The sequence below is a fragment of the Choloepus didactylus genome, chromosome 11 (genome assembly GCF_015220235.1).
Source record: "Choloepus didactylus isolate mChoDid1 chromosome 11, mChoDid1.pri, whole genome shotgun sequence".
In the NCBI taxonomy this organism is placed as follows: domain Eukaryota; kingdom Metazoa; phylum Chordata; class Mammalia; order Pilosa; family Megalonychidae; genus Choloepus; species Choloepus didactylus.
In genome coordinates, this window is record NC_051317.1 from 36517449 (window position 1) to 36535502 (window position 18054).

The 18054-nt window shown below is 37.3% G+C and overlaps 1 protein-coding gene across 5 annotated transcripts in view; it reads right to left on the bottom strand.

The window, feature by feature from the left end:
* Positions 1–18054, bottom strand: part of CTNND2 (catenin delta 2) — a 1032924-nt gene that overhangs the window by 653969 nt on the left and 360901 nt on the right. The window contains exon 1 of one of the 5 annotated variants that reach the window (XM_037798891.1): positions 13453–13763. The exons of the other annotated variants lie outside the window; for them this stretch is intronic. The gene's annotated coding sequence lies outside the window, so the exon portion shown is untranslated. Of the gene's footprint in view, positions 1–13452; positions 13764–18054 lie in introns of those variants that run through there. 5 annotated transcript variants of the gene reach the window in all.

Consider the following 18054-nt stretch of genomic DNA (forward strand, 5'->3'; position numbering starts at 1 on the left):
TTTATGTGTTTTATACCTTCTCTCTGAATACTCTCATCTATTCTCATAGTTTCAATGTCCAACTCATGGTGTACAACCAACAGTCTACAGACACCCATCCTGGGAAAACCCAGAAGTCAATGTTCAACAACAGAAACAGTAGCACTGATCCTGCAAAATGGCTCCCACACTTTTGTTTCCTGTCTCAGAAAAGGGCATCATCATTTACCCATGTTAGTCAATCTGAAAATCGGTGCACCATCCTGGGCTCTGTCATCTGCAGACATATACAACACATTTCTAAATACCACCACTTCTACATCTCTAATCTGTCCATCATCTTCACCGACAACACTCGAATTCTCACCACTATCTCTTACCCAGAAACATGAACCCAGTACCCTAACTAGGGTCTCTGCCTCAGGTCATACTTGCTTTTAATCTGTTCTCTAAAACCTAACTAATGTTATTATCTTTAGAAAATAACAAAGGTAATTGCTACTCATGTGATGAAAACTTTTCAGTGGATCCTTATTTACTAAGGATAAAATAACAGACCTTAACATTTAACCTTTCAATGGCTCAATGTTTTTTGTTAAAGGAAATATTCCTTACCACAAGCATCATGATTATAAATTTTGATAAAATCTTGAGGAATTGAATGTGTTCAGCAAAAATTACTGGGCTTCTCTTAGACTTTTCTTCTGTTCATACAAAAACAGATTTCTGAATGTCAATACAGTGTTATTAATTTGAAATTATGGATGTAAACTAAAGCAATTAACTAAAATTTACTTCTCCTATCTCCTCTTCATCCTAACTTTACTATTACTTTATGGAACCATATGCAAATTACAATCCAGGTACTCCTCGATTCAAAGATATTCTTCCTTTGCTTGGACACTAAGAAAGGTACTGAACACCTCTCAGAGAAAAGAAGAACACTGCTCACCCTTTGAGAGAAACATCAGGAGATACTTGCTAAATACCTGACCCCCAAAGTTCTCTTGCCAAACTGTGAAATCCAGACTGTTTAATTAACCCAAACTTAAAATTGAATTTGTTCAGAAATTTTTATACTACATCAATTATATCACAGAATAATAGATTTTCCATGATTTACCATCTTCCTAACATAAAATTCTCTAATGATTTCTACTGGTAGCTCTTTGAGACCTGAGCATCTGTCAGCATTTCAGGAGCAGGAAAAGTCTGAAATCCCTGTGGCGGCTTCGCAATTCCCAGAGAATGCTTTCATTTGATGTCTGGAAATCAAAATTTGTCCCCAAAGACATGGTGATATTTTTGGTCCATGATACCAGATTTATCTGGCACTTAAATGAAATGCAAAAGAAATCTTACCTTCTCACTACCAGCAACCATAGTTGTGTTTGGAACCATTTAGGCTTACTTGCCTGGCAGCAAACCATATTCTCATTTTTAGAATGATTATTCTTATTATAGTTTATTTCAAGGCAAAGTTTATGCCACTTTGTTTGTATGACTACCCAGTAGAAAACACATAGCTGGTAACTAATAAACATTAATGGAATGAATAAAATAATGGTTGGGCAACAGATGCCTGTCTGTATACAGAGTATGCTGAAAGGTGCTGAGTGATACAGGCAGGGAAGACACCGGTAGAAGGTTAATTCAGAAATGGATCCAGTTGACAGTCTCAAATCTAAAGAGTTAAAATGTGTATAACATTAACTAAAAGACAAAGTAAAAAAGCTAAACTGATTTAGGATATATACATGGATTTCAAAGATCAGTTCCAATGGGGAAAACGGAAAATAAGGGAGAAGAAATCAAGGCCAGCCTTGCCATGTTGGACATGAGATGGACCTTGAGTAGGCTTAAAAGGTGACTGTGGGAATGGCTAGAAGAAGGGCACTATAGATGGAAGGAAAAGCAGGAGTTAAGGCACAGAGTTAGGCAAGAATGGAATGCGCATGTGTTTGAGGGGTAGGGCCAGAATGAATTTCAAGCATTCAGTTGGAAGTTCTGACTTAAGTACAATGTTAATATTTTAAAAAATGATCCTGAATTTCCTCATCTATTCAATATTTCCATATTCCATATAAGGAACCCTTGGAAATTTTATTGAGCTCATTCACTGGATTGACAAGAGTTAATAAAATTTAACCATTTTTTGACATCTGAGGGTCAGCAGCATGAGTGTGAATGCAGTATGAGTGTGAATGCTCACTCACTGGATTGACAAGAGTTAATAAAATTCAACCATTTTTTGACATCTGAGGATCAGCAGTATGAGTGTGAATGCAAGGACATCACACTGCAAGGCTTCTAGTTTGCCTGTCTCTGAATGTTCTTGTCATCTGCAGAGCTCTTTCCTAAATAGGTAGACATGGTAAGGTCCTCTGGAGTAGCAGACACAGAAAGCTACTGGCTTTTACTAATTTCTTTTCTGCTTTGTTCATGTTATTGACATTTCCTTTTGGTGAGTCCTTGTGTATCTTTCAGAGCTCCTGTTCCTCATTGCTTCTAGAGCTTCTTTCTAATTCTAGTGGGAAATCTCCAGCTGATTGAGGGGGCTGAGGCTACCAGAGGGCTTACCTCAGGTAAGAGGGTGTTATTCATAATAATTCTCTTCTAACATGATAGTATAATACTGTTAATAGTTTTACTATTTGTATAATTACAGTTGTATTGATCCTTTAATATTTTATCTTCACAATGACCCATTGAGGGATGTAGGATACAAAACAATCTATTTGCATAAGATGAGGGAACTGGCGATCAGAGAGGTTGAGCAACATCAGACCACTCAGTTAGTGGCACAGCAGAGACCATAACGTAAAGCCAGGCAGCCCAGGGCTCTTCCACATTCTTGACAAGGTATGCAATACGCCTGTCAATCTTTGGTTTCATCTGTGAAATATATTTCACCACTGCTCTGGTAGTAACATATAGACAATACAAGCATTCTTACAGTAACGTGTTTAAATCCAAACAGGACAAGGGATCTGATTCTAGTGTTCATTTCTTATAATAGTGTTCACTCACTTAAAAGAAACAACCCCTTTACTAAAGGAGCTTTATGGCATGAACATTTCTGTGTAATCCCTTCTCAGATAGAATTCAAAAGACTGAATTTAAATCTATCGTCAGGCTGTGAAGATTTTAGTTCCTTTTCCCTTTATTTTTCTTTTCATTTGAAATTTCTCTGCTGGGAATGAAGTAGATACAATCTAAAAAGGATACATTCGTATCTGCATCCTGATCATCAAACAAGTATTTATAGGCATGTAACACTGATGAATGTACCGCTGTTGAAACAGTTTATATGCACAGGAGCAAAACGAACTGTGGCCAATAAATTCCTTCCATAGTCGTCATCCTTCCACATCTCCCCCAAATTTGCAAGTGTCTTAATGGATGTGCATTATCAAGTTTCCAGGCTTATTTTCAGTCATAAAGAATGGTGTACCAGATGCTTCTGGCACACTGAATTTGTCACACTGTAGACAAGCTAATATCATTATGGTAGACCACAGGGGAAAAAATAAAAGATTCACATTTAATCCTATTAACTACCAGGAGACCCATCAAGGCAGTTGGGGTAGCTCATGAGACAGCAGCTTCTAGCAAATTAGCAGCCCATAACAACTTAGTTATAATGAGCCTGCAAGATCTTACACCATAAGCTCAACTCCATTAAAGTGAATTCAAGTACATGAATTCATGTACAAAGCATAAAACTTAACATCTGTCTGTGCTTAGTCAATATTCTGTTTACGCCTTTTAGGAACTGCCAAATTATCCTTGTGTCCCCTGAAACTAGGCACTATAATTTCCATCAACTGCTGTTCTACCTGATAGAGAGGGCCAAGCAGATCAGCGTTAGCCTACCTGGCTGCAGAGCTGGGCAGCAAGCTGCTTATGAGTCCAGCAGTTGTTTCAAACATATGAGATCAATTTCCCACCTTATCCCCCAATTTTCACTTTCTATTCAAGTGGAAAAATCAAGTCTTGTCAGAAATGAAATCGTCAACCAGACATGCACATCTAATAAATACTGGAGAACTTGTATTTAGTTAAGTCAGACTAAATCCTATCCACTAGAAATCAGCATGGAGAACCTTTCCGTTTTAATAAAATTAAGCCACCTTCTTTTACCTCAAAACAATGTCTTCCTTCTTTTCTCATGGAGTGAATACTCTTAGACTTTTTAGGGACTAAGGAAATAATAGTGACTGAAATGATGATGATGATGACGATGATGATGAGATGATGATGATGTTGCTATTCTTATTATTATAGTTTTGCAGATGAAGAAAGACAAGAATAGATTACTCATGGTTAAGCCCCTGATAACGGAGAAAACAGACACTCAACACAGAGTTTAAGGTATTTTCCACAGAGTTTTAAATATAAGGTGAATAAATACATATTTATACGAAGAATCTAACTTCCCTTACCTGTGTCTGTCTCAAATGTCAGGTGTACACAAATCTCTTGGACAGTGTTTTCAGAATCCATATCTCTCTCCTTACCTCTAGGAACTTTAGCATGCAGAAAAATGGATGTGGCAGGTATTATTATGGCTTTTCTAATATTTTTATACACTCAAAATGCACCTGGTTCTAATCAATTTAGATACAGAACCTTACAAGTCCCATGGAATTTTATGTGTGCATGGGATCTAGAAAGTCATTTAGCTCATTATTGCTCCTTCTGGAAGATTCCGATTCTCAGAGAGTCCCTGCCTGAAAGCTACCAGGGACAGCAGCTCAAAGTCGGATGCACACTGTTCCATCGAAGGATAGCTCTGGTTGCCAAGTCTTCTTGTAACATCAATAATTGCTTCTGATACTGACTCCAGATCTAATCATATCTTACGATTCAGCAAAGCATTAAATTGACAGTCCATTGATACAATAGACCACTGACATTTGAAAACCACACCACCTCTGCTATGATTTATACAAAGGCAGTTTAGAGGTCTCATTGTTTTTAGAGCTTGCATCCTTCTGGCCACTTCTCTGATTTTTCTCTTGTGTTTTCTGATGTTCCATGTCTTAAATCATAGCACTGAACATATCTTACACTATAGCAAATATGGTCTGAAAAGTGGCAAGCCCTTAAGAATTCTGTAGTATGGAAACTGAACTTCGATCAGGGTAATCTATAATTACATTAGCTTTCTTAACAACCTTATCACAGGGGTGCCTTACATGAAACTTATTCATCTAACCAGCCAGTTTTTTTTTTCCTAAACTGCTGCCAAACCCATCTTCCATACAGTTTGTATCTCTGATGTTCATAACTTTGAACCTAAGGCATGGCAGGGAATATATACCAAACATTTAACTCTGTTTTCATCATACATCAACATTCTGTGTTCTTCCTGAAACCTAATTCTATATCAAATGTATGGGTGGTTTCCTAGCCTTGCATGATCTGTAAATTCTTTAAGTTTGCCTTCTAAGACTTAAGTGTAATAAATTAAAGTTCTGAAAAGAAAGAACATAGCTCAGTACTTCTCCACTAGATACTCTTCTTCATGTCATTAATGAAATAACAATGTTTTGAAAGGGATATATAAACATATGCCTAATACATGTGATCACATACAAAAGTCAGATTACACCTGGATAGTTTTCTAGTCCCTGGACGGGGTGCATCATGATTTCAAATTCGCCTTATGGTACCAAATCTGCAGAATGGCTGGTGGTTATGATGTGCACATTAGCAAATGATCTTATTTGTTAATAAATGATTTTATTTGCCTTTATGTATGATCGTATTAGTGAACTCAACCCACTTATAATCAAGCCACAGGGTCTTACCACAAGACACAATCCTCTAGAAGACTAACCTTTAAAAATATAAGTATTTCTGATACCCCAGTTTTGAATTTGATTAACTTACCTACACATCTTTATTTTATATGTTGAAGTATGGAGCTTGGTTGGGGCTGTAGCCATCTCTGAAGTGGTGTACACAAGACAGTCCATTGGAGGATGGGAAGTAAAGGCAGGTTCTCAGGTTTAAATTTGTTATTCTCATCTTTTACACATTACATTTTATTTTATTTCCTAATATATAGATTTTGGTACAGTAGCATGTGTATATCAAACACAATCAAATAAATGAGCACATAATAGATGTTGTTGCTCATAATACTTTTACTTATTGAGGTGTGAAATTAACAAAGGACAGAGATCCCTGGACAGAGAACCACAGGCTTGGTGAGGGACACAAAGGAGACCCCCCTTAGTCAACCTGCTCTGCTCCACAGCTAAAAGAGTGTGCCCCTAACCCCAGCACGTGGAAGCCCCTATAGGAGATAATAAAATCCTATTAATTTGGAAGGGATCTTAAAGATGAAGCCTTTAATTTTGCAGGTATGGAAACAGAAGTGCAGAGGGATTAAGAGACTACACTAAGCTGCTTTAAATCCCTTCTGGAACATACCAGTGAAAAGAAAATGAAATGGAATAAAGTTGGTTCCAGAGTTGAACCTGATTCCCTTCCACTGCCTTTTCTCAAAAAATATTACCTCCCCATATGCAAAAAACACAAAACAATAAGAAAAGAAGAAATATGGGAAGGAAGGAAGAAAGAAAGAAAGAGAGGAAGAGAGGTAACGAAATGGAAAGAAAAGGAAAGAAAAAGAAAGACCCAGAGGGTGAGCATCTATCAGCCCTGCTCTTTCTTTGACTAATTTTTTGAGGACAGCATTAAGCACAGAGAAATCCCACTAGTGGTGAAGTTTCTGGAAGCCTGCTGCAGTCTGCAGAACAGAATTAGTAATCTTCCGTCTTTAAATCCATTTAATGTTCTGCCTTCAAAAGTTAGAGAAATCACAATTTTTTCTAAGGTGAATAACAGTATCATAAAAATAAAGGTTTACAGTACAAGAACAACCCCTCCTAACCTAGATCCAAGAAAATGTTCTTCTACTAAAGAAAAAGGAAGAGGTCACACAGCACACAGGACATCAGGTTGTGTGCGCACCACAATGATAAGATGACTAGCTTCACTGAGAGAACAATATGTCCAAAACACTTACACATTTTCTTACAATCACACAATTGGAGAACACTGGGGCCAGCATATAAAACCGGAACTCTGACGTTCAAGACCGTATCCTTTCCACTACATCGCAGGCAAAGAACTATTTCATACCTGGTTAAATATACTAAGGAATTGTGTCTTCAATGAAAACAGATTTTCTCAAAGTTCCCTGAAAATGTCAAGGCTTCCTGGCAACACGGATGATAAGAAAGCTGCCCTGGCTTCTTTTTAAATATGAGAGTAAGCAGTGAACCTTTACAGGAAACCTAGAGTGACAGACTCGTTCACTCTTGTTAGGGTGGATGTGACCTCTTTGTTGTATAATGCACCCCTATTACCAAGGGTCCCTCTTTTGGGGGGTGGAGGAAGTAACTGTAATCATCCTAAATTAATCTTCTGGTCCTCACTAGACTCCCAAACCCATGAAAGCAGTGACTTTGCCATCTCTTTATTCCCAGCTCTTGCTCAATAAATGTTCTTGAAATAATAACTATGCTTTGCCATTGAATTTAAAATATCCTCATGAGATGCTTCAGAACTATTCAACTTCCATCAACTTAATGTATAGAATGAAAATGAAAAACATGCTCTATACAATCAAGAACAGGCAACAGGGCGGCAGCCCATCAGAACAGTGGACGGACGGAGGAGGACACTGTGAGATCAGGCCGTGACCAGCAGGTCTGACATCTGCTTTCTCAGCACTGAATGACTCCTCTTGCATCGCATGTCCATGGTGATTTTCCCAGGGCTGCCTATGGCGCTTTTTTTCTCTACATGTCCACGCACAAACACGGACAGGCAATGAAGATTGGCAGCAGAGAGTAGGCTGGGAAAATAAATATTGAGATTAACCATGTGCCCACTTCCCAGCTCTTACCACCTCAAACTTGGTGCCTGTAGTCTGCAATGTGACCTGTCCATCTCCAGTCTCTGTCCTGCCCCCAACACCCTTGAACTTGCCCCTCCACCTCCCTCTCCCTGTCAGTTTTCGCATCTGTAAAAATCAGATAAGTGGTTCTCAAATGCTGGGGGATCTGGGAGCCTGGAGGGAACCTATTAGAAATGCAGATGTCCAATCCCAGCCTTGGAAACTCAGAGTCAGGAGGCTCCATGTACAGCAAATGCCCAGTGGATTCTGATGTGGTCAACTCCCACAGCACCCTCTTATCTGCCCCTGACCCCCAGACCCTGCAGGCTTCCAAAGAACAACAGACTGATGAATGAATCAAACATTTTGTAGTAATAGGGAGCATAGCCTGGAGCACCTAGCCAGACAAATAGAGGAAGAGATACGCAATGGGGACAGTTGGTGGGGGGTGTGATCTATGAACAGGAGGAAACCTGCAAAGGCATGTCAAAATCCAAGTGAAATGGCTAAGTTCAGCAGTGCCAACGAACAGAAGGCTGAAGGAGGGTAAGCTTCACAGCTAAGTGGACCTGGGTTCAAAATCTTGCACTAACTTATTTCTATGACCTCAGCAATATCATGGAATGGAAAAATTACCCTGAACTGCAAGTTTCACATCTAGAGTAGAGGGGTACCATCTAGTAGTGAAGGGCCTTCTGAAGGTTTAATGACATATTGCAAGTAAATAACCTGGAGTACACTGGATGTGCTTAATAAGTGTATTATTATTTCATACTAATAACAGAATATAAGGCAGGGTCAAATTTATAAATTTTAAAATGAGAAAATGAAAAAAAATTCTGCTTAATTCTACATATCCAGAGATTTAATATGTCCATAAATGACAAAATACATGGCATTTTGCCAATAGGGATGACCTACATTTGCCAAATATTTGCCAAAATGTGCCAGGCAGCCCTCGGTTAAGGCTCCAGCTTCCAGACCAACAGCCCAACAACTAATAAATATGTATTTATATACGTATAATACATGTAGTCTCAAAGCAATCTAAAAGCTTCCCCCTCCAACTTTTTTTCATCTTCACCTCTGTATTTACAATTTCCAATTTTTGGCAGAAATTCTCCATGATAATGTGGGTGCAGTGAGTTTCCAACCTCAGCAACTAAATTTTAATTACATTTAATATTTCAATGCTGAGTATAGTATCTCTTACAGAAGCTCTGTCCATCCTGTTGAAAATTAACAGAATTGGTTCAGAAGAACAGGAAGGCTTGAAATGAACTGAAGCAGATGAAAGGCAGGAAGAAGGAAAGTGTGATTAATGGGTTGTGCAATAAAGAACAATATTTGGAGTTACTCTTGTTATATGAACAGGTATTCAAATGTTACAACATACTTGCAAAACATTAGCAGTGGCTTACAAGATACCCAATGGTTCCAGTAAGCTGTTTATCTCTAACTGAAACAAAGTTTGACCAACACTTAACATTATTATTATTCTTTTAAAAAGTGTTAGTACCTTCAGAAGCCACAGACTAATACAATAATTTCATTCCTAGAGGAAGTAACTCTCATATCTTTGAAAAATATTTTTGCACTGGAGAAGGTCATTATGTGATTGGCCAGAATGCAGTGTTTATTAAATTCCTTGAACTTGCAGAGTTGATTTTTAAAACCACACGTACTGAGTTTAATTAAACTTGTCACATGTACGATGGACTGGATCGGGATAGAGGCAGATTATTTGATCCATAAATGACAAAAATATACCCACCGTTATGCTTTCCAGGTGAGCCAGAGTTAGATATGGCCGAAGTATATGAGCTAAAGACATAGATATGATTAATATTGACTATCACTTACAAGAGCCTAAGAATGTATTTTGATTTTTTGAGTAGAATTTAAACAGAGCTGCTGCTGCCTAAACATCACTTAAGTAATCCAGGCCACTGAATTGCTTTTTTCAGGTGTTAATGGAGGTTAGAAACATGGAGAAATACATGAGCTTGCTATTTTAGAGAGGGTTATACTTCTTTGCATGTTCTTTAAAAAGTAGTTTGGCGTACATGCAGATAAATCATAGAACCTTAGGGAGAGCTGGGGGATTACTGTAACAGCTACGCCTTTTATGGTGGAGGAAACAGGCCTGATAGCTACGAAACTAAGGTCACTGGTCAAGTTCCCATGCTGGAGGGTAGTTAGGGGGGAAAGATGCTGGGTTTTCTCACTAAGGTTCCATCTGATGTCACAGAGGAGAGATTCTCAACTTCTATTCCGCTCTGATCCAGGAGACTTGGCTAAGGACGCTGGTGCATGAGCAATGGTGAATCTGGTGCCTGCAATCACACCACTTTCTCTCCCACTTGAGAGCAGTAGATTGCAAGTGATAACTTCAAATACTCAGTATTTTATTTATTTTAAAAAATCTGGAGAGAAAAATGGACCACTGTATTCTGATGTCAGGACATCTATGTTCAGATCCTCATTTAAAAGCAGAGATCACTGTATATTGTGGTGTCAGGAAGTCTATATTCAGATCTTCATTTATTCATTCAGCAAATATGCCAGGTATAGTCTGGGTACATAATGAAGAAATCAGACAAAAATCCCTGCCCTCGTGGAGTGTGCATTCCAGTGGAGAAAACAGTGAACAAAATGAACAAAATAATGGAGGAAAAGAATGGGGTGGCGGGAGATTCAAGTAGGATCATCAAGGAGGGCCTCATGGACAAGGTGATATTTGAGCAAAGATCTGAAAACATGAAGGAGCAAGTTGTGTCCCTCTGGGCTGGGACCGGGAGGGGAGGCTGGGCAAGAGATCCGAGCAGAAGGAAATAACAAATGCAAAGGAAAAAGTAAGTGCCTGTGGTAGGACAGGCAAGGAGTGTGGTATGGCCGGAGCAAAGTGAGCAAGAGGGCAGAACCCTAGGAGATATGGGAGGGATAAGGGGAGGCTGGTGGCAGGCGATGGAGACTTTATTGCCACTCTAAGACTTTGACTTTCACTCCGAATGGAGCAGTAACATGATGGGATTTTTATCTTCATAGGATTTCACTGGCTACTATCTGAAAATAATCCTTACAGTCATTTATTAATGGTCATTTTGTGCATGTCATGACACCTTTCTTTGTCTCAGATATATTTGGTGGATCAAATATATCAAATATCTAAATGCAGTGTATAAACTAAAATGCTCTTTCACGTGCTCCACAGGTACCCCAACATTAGAGCAATTATTTTATTGCACCACAGTCACTGGTTCTGATGTCCGTATCCCACCAGATTTTTGAGTTCTTGGACAGTAGGGAAAAATTCTTTCCAGTTTTGAACATAACACCTTGTTCAATGTCTAGCGTGTAACAGGGGCTTAACAAAGATTTGATGAATATAAGGTACTGCAAATACTTAATTATAAAAGAGCTGTAAAACAGAAGTCTGCTTTAATTATCAGAATTCACAAGTTAATAAGCTACTTGTAGAAACACTAACACAAATCTTTGTTCTAAACCATGTCAACTGGAACTTTTGGTCAGATTTCTTGGATATAATTCTCCAACTTGACAATATAATCAGCAAAGTTGGCCTAGCCCTGGAACTGTCTGGGACAACCCCCCTTTTTTTTTTCCTTAACAAATGAAACTTATTTTTTTCTTTTTTCTTAATTGTGTGGATAAAATTTATGGGTAAATAGCCCAGAAAGGATTTTGCAACTTAGCCTTTGGAGACGCTCAGAATGCATTTTCTCTTTTAATGACATTTTATTTGCTTTTCTGCTTAAGTTTTACAGTGCCATCTGAAGGAGCCATCTAATACGTCTTCAGATGTAGCTGCATGATATAAATACCTAGATTTAAAAAAAAAAACTTAAAAGTAGTTCTACTTTTCTTCCCATTTAAAATGTTTATAATTACATGGTATGATTGCCCAGTATCCCTCATCTCATACCATCTAGTTACAGTTAATAAGTTTTTTTCCACTTAACTCTTTCTTGGATCATATGCATATCCTGTGTCCTACAGTTTGAAGATTTAATATCTGTTAAGTACGTTATATTGGGGTTACAAAAAGTGTGAGTAACAAGACACTGTATTCCTAAAGGGAAGTCCTTTTACCCTTCTATTTAGACAGTTATTATTAAATAATGTTCAATATGAAAACTACCTCCAAATGTCAAAATTTTCTTAAATCATTATTCTCAATCTATACCCTTGGGGTTTGCTTTCATTCTTAAGATTTCTTAGACTTAATAAAATTAAGATAAAATTTTAACTTTTAATTAATTGAAATGAACTAAGTAAGAAATGCCCCACCGTCTACACAAGCCTTCCTTATTTTGCTTATTTAAAATAAAACACATCCATTTGTAGGCAACAAAAATATTAAAACGTGACAATGTTTCTGACAAAAATAAATTGTCTTTAAATCAACATTGCCATTATTCATATTTAATATCTGAATTACAAAGTCTTTCAAATTTCAAGAAATAAACATCATGCAGAAATTTTATCTTGTGATTGTCAAAATTAAATTGAAAACTATTCTCTGTTGCAGTTATTATCCATTTGAAAACACTCTAAAGATAAAACCTAAAGACTTTCCATTTTACTCAGAATTTTACGACCCACACCTAACTTACCACCATACAGCAATCTAATATACAATACACATCGATAGTTGTTAAATAACCAGCTTTCTGAAACCATTTTTTTTCTGTAACCTGTTGAACATCACAAATATTTTCTTAAGTACAGTGGCAGCACAAGTGAAATTTATGAAGTCATACGTTCTGGCAATGATTTTCTCAATGAGTTATCTGAACAAAAGCAATCGAGAAAAACTTGGATGATAAAGGTTTTCTATAATTATGGGATATGTGTGTTCCATTCACACCTGCACCATTTAGAATAATCAAAATATATAATTATTGTATTGTAGTTCTAACACAAAGCTGATCCTTAGGAACCAAGTAATTTCTGTAAGAAAGGGAATGCAATGCAACAAGTTAGCTGCCCAATATATTTAATTTTTACAGTCACTTTACCTAGTGACATTACTGGATGCATTTTATGCCTTTACTTTCCGAATAAAATCTTTCTGGGGTGGAGTTATTAATTTAATTGTGCACCGAAGGATCAAAAGGCCCATAATTTTCAAATCAACCCTTCTAACTGAATTATAAATGGCTATTTAACTGTGAGTAATCATAACTTTCATAAAATCTAAAGTATGTATCTACAGCACACCAAATTTTACTAAAAACAATTATTAGACAATTATTAAATGGGTTAAAATGGTGAGCTGACGAAGCTGGCAGCTATTGATCCTTACTACTGCTTTCTGTTTAATTCCATTATTTGTCTTTTACAATTTCAACATTTAATTCACTGAAGAAAGTGAAAGGGGGGGGGCAGAAGTAAATTCTTACCGAGTTTTCTACACATAACTCTCGACCCACAGTTTAAAAACTTTAGCTAAAATCATCACACAAACAACATTCATCACGAGAGCATTTTAAGAAGAAATACAACATTTAGTTTGCACTTTTTTCTTTTACCTTTGCTGTACCGTTTGCAAATAAATGGTCCTGAAATACTTGAAAACTGTGGTCTGGGCGAACAAGCGGACTAGTCACAAAGATGAAGGGTTACTTTTGCCTCCTTCCCCGGGCAGCGGTGCAAGCAATTCCGGGCTTTCCAGCCGCCTGCACCTCCCTCCCCACCAGCGCGAAAAGCAACCAGAGATGAGCTCAAAAATCACCAAGGGACTGGAGGAACCGCCTCAAAAAAGTCAGGACGCCGAATTATCATAGTTTAATTTCTGCTTTCACTCGCACACAGTTTAAGAGAAAGCCAAGCAAGACGCAGGAGGGATACCACAAGCCCAGTGGTTGCTGTCTTAAAAGGGAGAAGAATAGAGTTCAGCCAAGCACAAAGGTCTCCATGGCAACCGTGAATTTAGACCCCCATCGGCATTATTTATGCAACATTTCATCACAAAAGGACCCTCCCACTAGCCTGCATAGCAAATTCTAGTTTTCTAATATTCTAGTCCTTTGACCTGAATATGTATCTGGATCCTCAGCTATCTGTATCTCAACATTAAAAGAGAGGAAAAAAAAAAAAAAAAAAAATCCCAGACAATCATAAAATGATTCTCAAACTGAATCTAGACTGTTTCCTTGGTGAATTCTAAGGCAAGAGATAGACTCAAGCTTGTTTAGAGTTCATATTCAAAGCCAGCTCAGTTTTTCTTTCAAAGATGTACAGTTGTTCGATAAACATACATTTATTTAAATTCCATCTTTTTTTCTTTTTCAAAATGAGAGTGCAATTTAAGAGATGTATAAAAGATGGTAAAATCTAACCAACCCCAAAGACTCAAGAAAGGAAAACTTGGCCAGATGCCAACTTTAAAGCTAAATTTTATATACTGATGTCCACCCTGCCCCTATCCAACTATTGATTGTATCTCAAATAAATCCTTTGAGTCTTTTACCTGATTTAATTTAGCTAAGACTTCTAAAATCATACATTCAGCAAAATTTGAAGCACTTTTTATGGACCTTTGTACCAAATGGATCCCAGGTCCATATTTTATAGGTAAATGAACCAGTGCAAGTTATTTAAAACAGAGAAAACACAATGATATAATTAAGTTACCGTGAATATTAATAAGATGATATCTCCAAAAGTACTTTTTTGCAATTTCAAAGCAATAAACAAATATTATTAGTATCATATTCAATGATGTTAAAAGGAAACACTGTCTTCATTTGAAAAGGGTTGATTTAGGATTATCTTAAATAAGAAGTAAACAAAGTGACTTAAAAATTAGGTTTTGATTATAAAATAGCACACTCACTATAAAAAAGTGGAAACTGCAAATACTTTCATACAGTAAAGGGTACATCTTATTCCCCACATTCCCACTGCCAACTCCACTATTCTTTTAATGTAACTGTTCCTCTAGTCCTAAACAGTTCACCTTGATTTAGGTGTTGATTGAATCTATGTTGTATTTAAGACGTTTTTGCAAGAAGGGCCCATGGGTGCCTGTATTTCCTGTTGTTGGTCAGAGCTGAGATTTTCTGTTGCCTGCGAGGTGGCAAGTGCCCTGTTACATAACCCCAGGGGCTTAATCACCAACAATGAGATGAAGATGGTGCCTCCAGAAGCACCACTCACCTTGTGTTCTCTGAAACGGTGCCCCCTGGAGTTGTGCAACTCACGGCCCATTTCCTCGGTGATACAATTTTTGTCTCACACTTCTCCCTCCTAATTCTAGAAGAAATCCTCAGGTGCCTTCTGATACTGAACATTGCAGGGGAGAATTAAAAAAAAAAAAGTCTGCTACTTTCCTCCTTGTAAGACTATTCCTTCAACTGAGGGTTGTTGAAAGGATAGCAAACCACATGTTAGCTCTTAGTTAACTCTTTCCCACATCTATTGCCTTCTTTTTACTTACTTTTATTTCTTTGTGCTTTTTCTTTTACATTCGGTTTCATTTCCTCATACTATTCCTAATTTTTCTGCACTTTCTATTCTGCTTCTTGATGCTTCCAATGTGATTTCATTACAGCAATGGCTTTATTTTTCTGTTTCCCATGATCACTGCCAGCTCACTGTTCTTTCTTTCATGCTTTTTTTTGCCTTATCACTTCTTTTATTTCATTTTTTTTCCCATGATGTTAAATTTCTTTAAGCTTTACAGAAGATGTCTACCTTTCTCTTGTATTACCCGGGGGTATTTTTGTTTTCCTGGAGTTACACTTTCTCTGCCTTTTGTATATTATCATTGGTTACTTTCTTCTCTTGCTGATTTATTTTTTACTTTTTTATATTGCCAAGTCACTGTTTTATATTAAACCTTTTGGCTTATTACCTGTTTTTGAATTATGGCAACCTCATCCCTTTCTTTTATTTGTTTAATAACAGACTTGGGATGGGACAGGTGCTGGGTATGAGGGAAGCGAAAGAAGTCGGAAGCTAAACACGCAGCTCCTGTGCTGTCCCCGCCTCTGAAATGACTGTGTCTTGTTGGAACTAGCCGTGCATGGGCTCCCTGACGGGTCCGTGTCCCTTCGTGCCTTCAGAACTCGGTGAAGAACTCCGAGTCACACTAATGTCCCCTGCCCCCTCTCTTCCTTCCTTTCCTTCTTTCCTTCTTTCCTCTCTCCTTCCCTCCTCCACTCCCTTCCACCTCTTAATTTTTTTTTAATGAAAACTGTACACTCTCATATCTGAAAAGAGATGTCTGCACTCTAATACCCCCTTTCAGTATGGGTTTTGGCTGAGTCTATTCCTAGTGTTACTGTAAATGGAATTTCATTTCCAAATGTTTGCATTTTTGGTTCATTTTAGTGTTTCCAGCAAAGATGTAGAATAAGCTTAATATTGTGGGATATTCATAATAATGGTTTAAATTAAATCCTAAAGAGGCAAAAATATTTTTTAATATAGATTCAACATTCTTGATTTAAAAATAAATCTCTGCAAATTAGGAATAAGGGGAAATTCCCTCACTTTGATAAAGATTAACTACCAAAAAGAAACCTACCTAAAAATTACAGTTAAATATTGAAAACCCCCCCTTATTATGAATGAGATAAAATGTCCATTACATCATTTCTATTTAACATTGTACTGGAGGTCTTAGGCAATAAAGTTGAAATGAAATGTCAATGTACAAGAACATCAATTGTATTTCTGTATATACAGATGTATACCAGCAAAAAAGAAATTAAAACAAAAATACCTCAAATATTTGGGAATAAATTCATGAAAACAGTGCAAGGCTTCCTCTGTAAACACTACACAACACTACTGAAATCACGTAGACCTAAGCGATTAGAGAGAAATAACTATGTTTACAGATTCGTAATTAACAATTTACAGTTAAAGACTTCTGTGATGGTTAAGTTCATGTGTCAACTTGGCCAGGTGATGGTGCCCAGTTGTCTCGTCAAGAAAGCACTGACCTAATTGTTACTGTGAGGACATTTCATGAACTTAAACATCATTAAATTGATGACATCTATGATTGATTGCATCTACAATACAATCAATGCTGAAGGAGATTGCCTTCAGCAATGAGAGACATTTCATCCAATCAGTTGAGGGATTTAAAAGGAGAAGTCATGATTTTAGCAGTCAGAAGGAGGAATTTTCATTTCTATTTCAGCCAGCCAGCTTTTCCTGGGGAATTCATTGAAAACCTTCATTGGAGTTCCCAGCTTGCTGCCTGCCCTACGGTATTTGGATTTGTGCATCTCCACAGCTGTGTGAGAAAATTTTATAAAATTTAATAATTGTAGATATTTCCTTCAGTTCTGTATTCCTAGAGAACACTGACTAATACAACTTCAATCATTCCAGATTAAATGATAAATATAACACAATTCCTATCAAAACCCCAGCATGTTTTTTGGGGAAAGGGGCTGAGGTAATGGATAGTGGATTCTAAAATTCAGATGGAAATGCAAAGGATTGAGAAGAGTAAGTGGTCCTGAGGGAAAAAACCAAACCTGGATTACTGAAACTACCAGATAAGGCATATTTTGAAGCTACAGTAATGAAGACAGAGTAATCTCTATGTAATGACAGATGATAGAGCAGTGGAAAGGGACAGAGTCCAGAAACACAGCTACACCCATACATAATTTATAACAAACGTGACCCTGCAGTGCGGTGGGAAAGATGGTCTTTTCAAGGGGACATTTGTATGGTGAAAACATAACCTTTACTCCTGTCTTAAAAAGTACATAAAAATTAAGTTTAAATGGAGTGCAGATCTAGATACGAAAAATTAAACAATAAAGCTTTGACAGTAAAATACGGGATACATTCATGAATTTGGAGTAGGCAAGGCATTCTTAAGCAGAAGACCAATGGTGCAGACCATAAAAAGAAAATGAAATTATGCTGGGGATCCCATGTTAAAATTGGGAAATTCTGTTTAGCAAAGATACCATTAAGAAAGTGAAAGCATATGCATGGAAGAAAATACACCATATATATTCCCTCAAGGCCTTGAAGGCAGAATAATAAGAAAACAATGGGCAACACAACAGAAAAAAGGTCAATATACCTGAACAGGCACTTTGCAAAAGAGCATATCTGCAGGGCCAATATACAAAAGCAGAGTTGATCAAGATCAA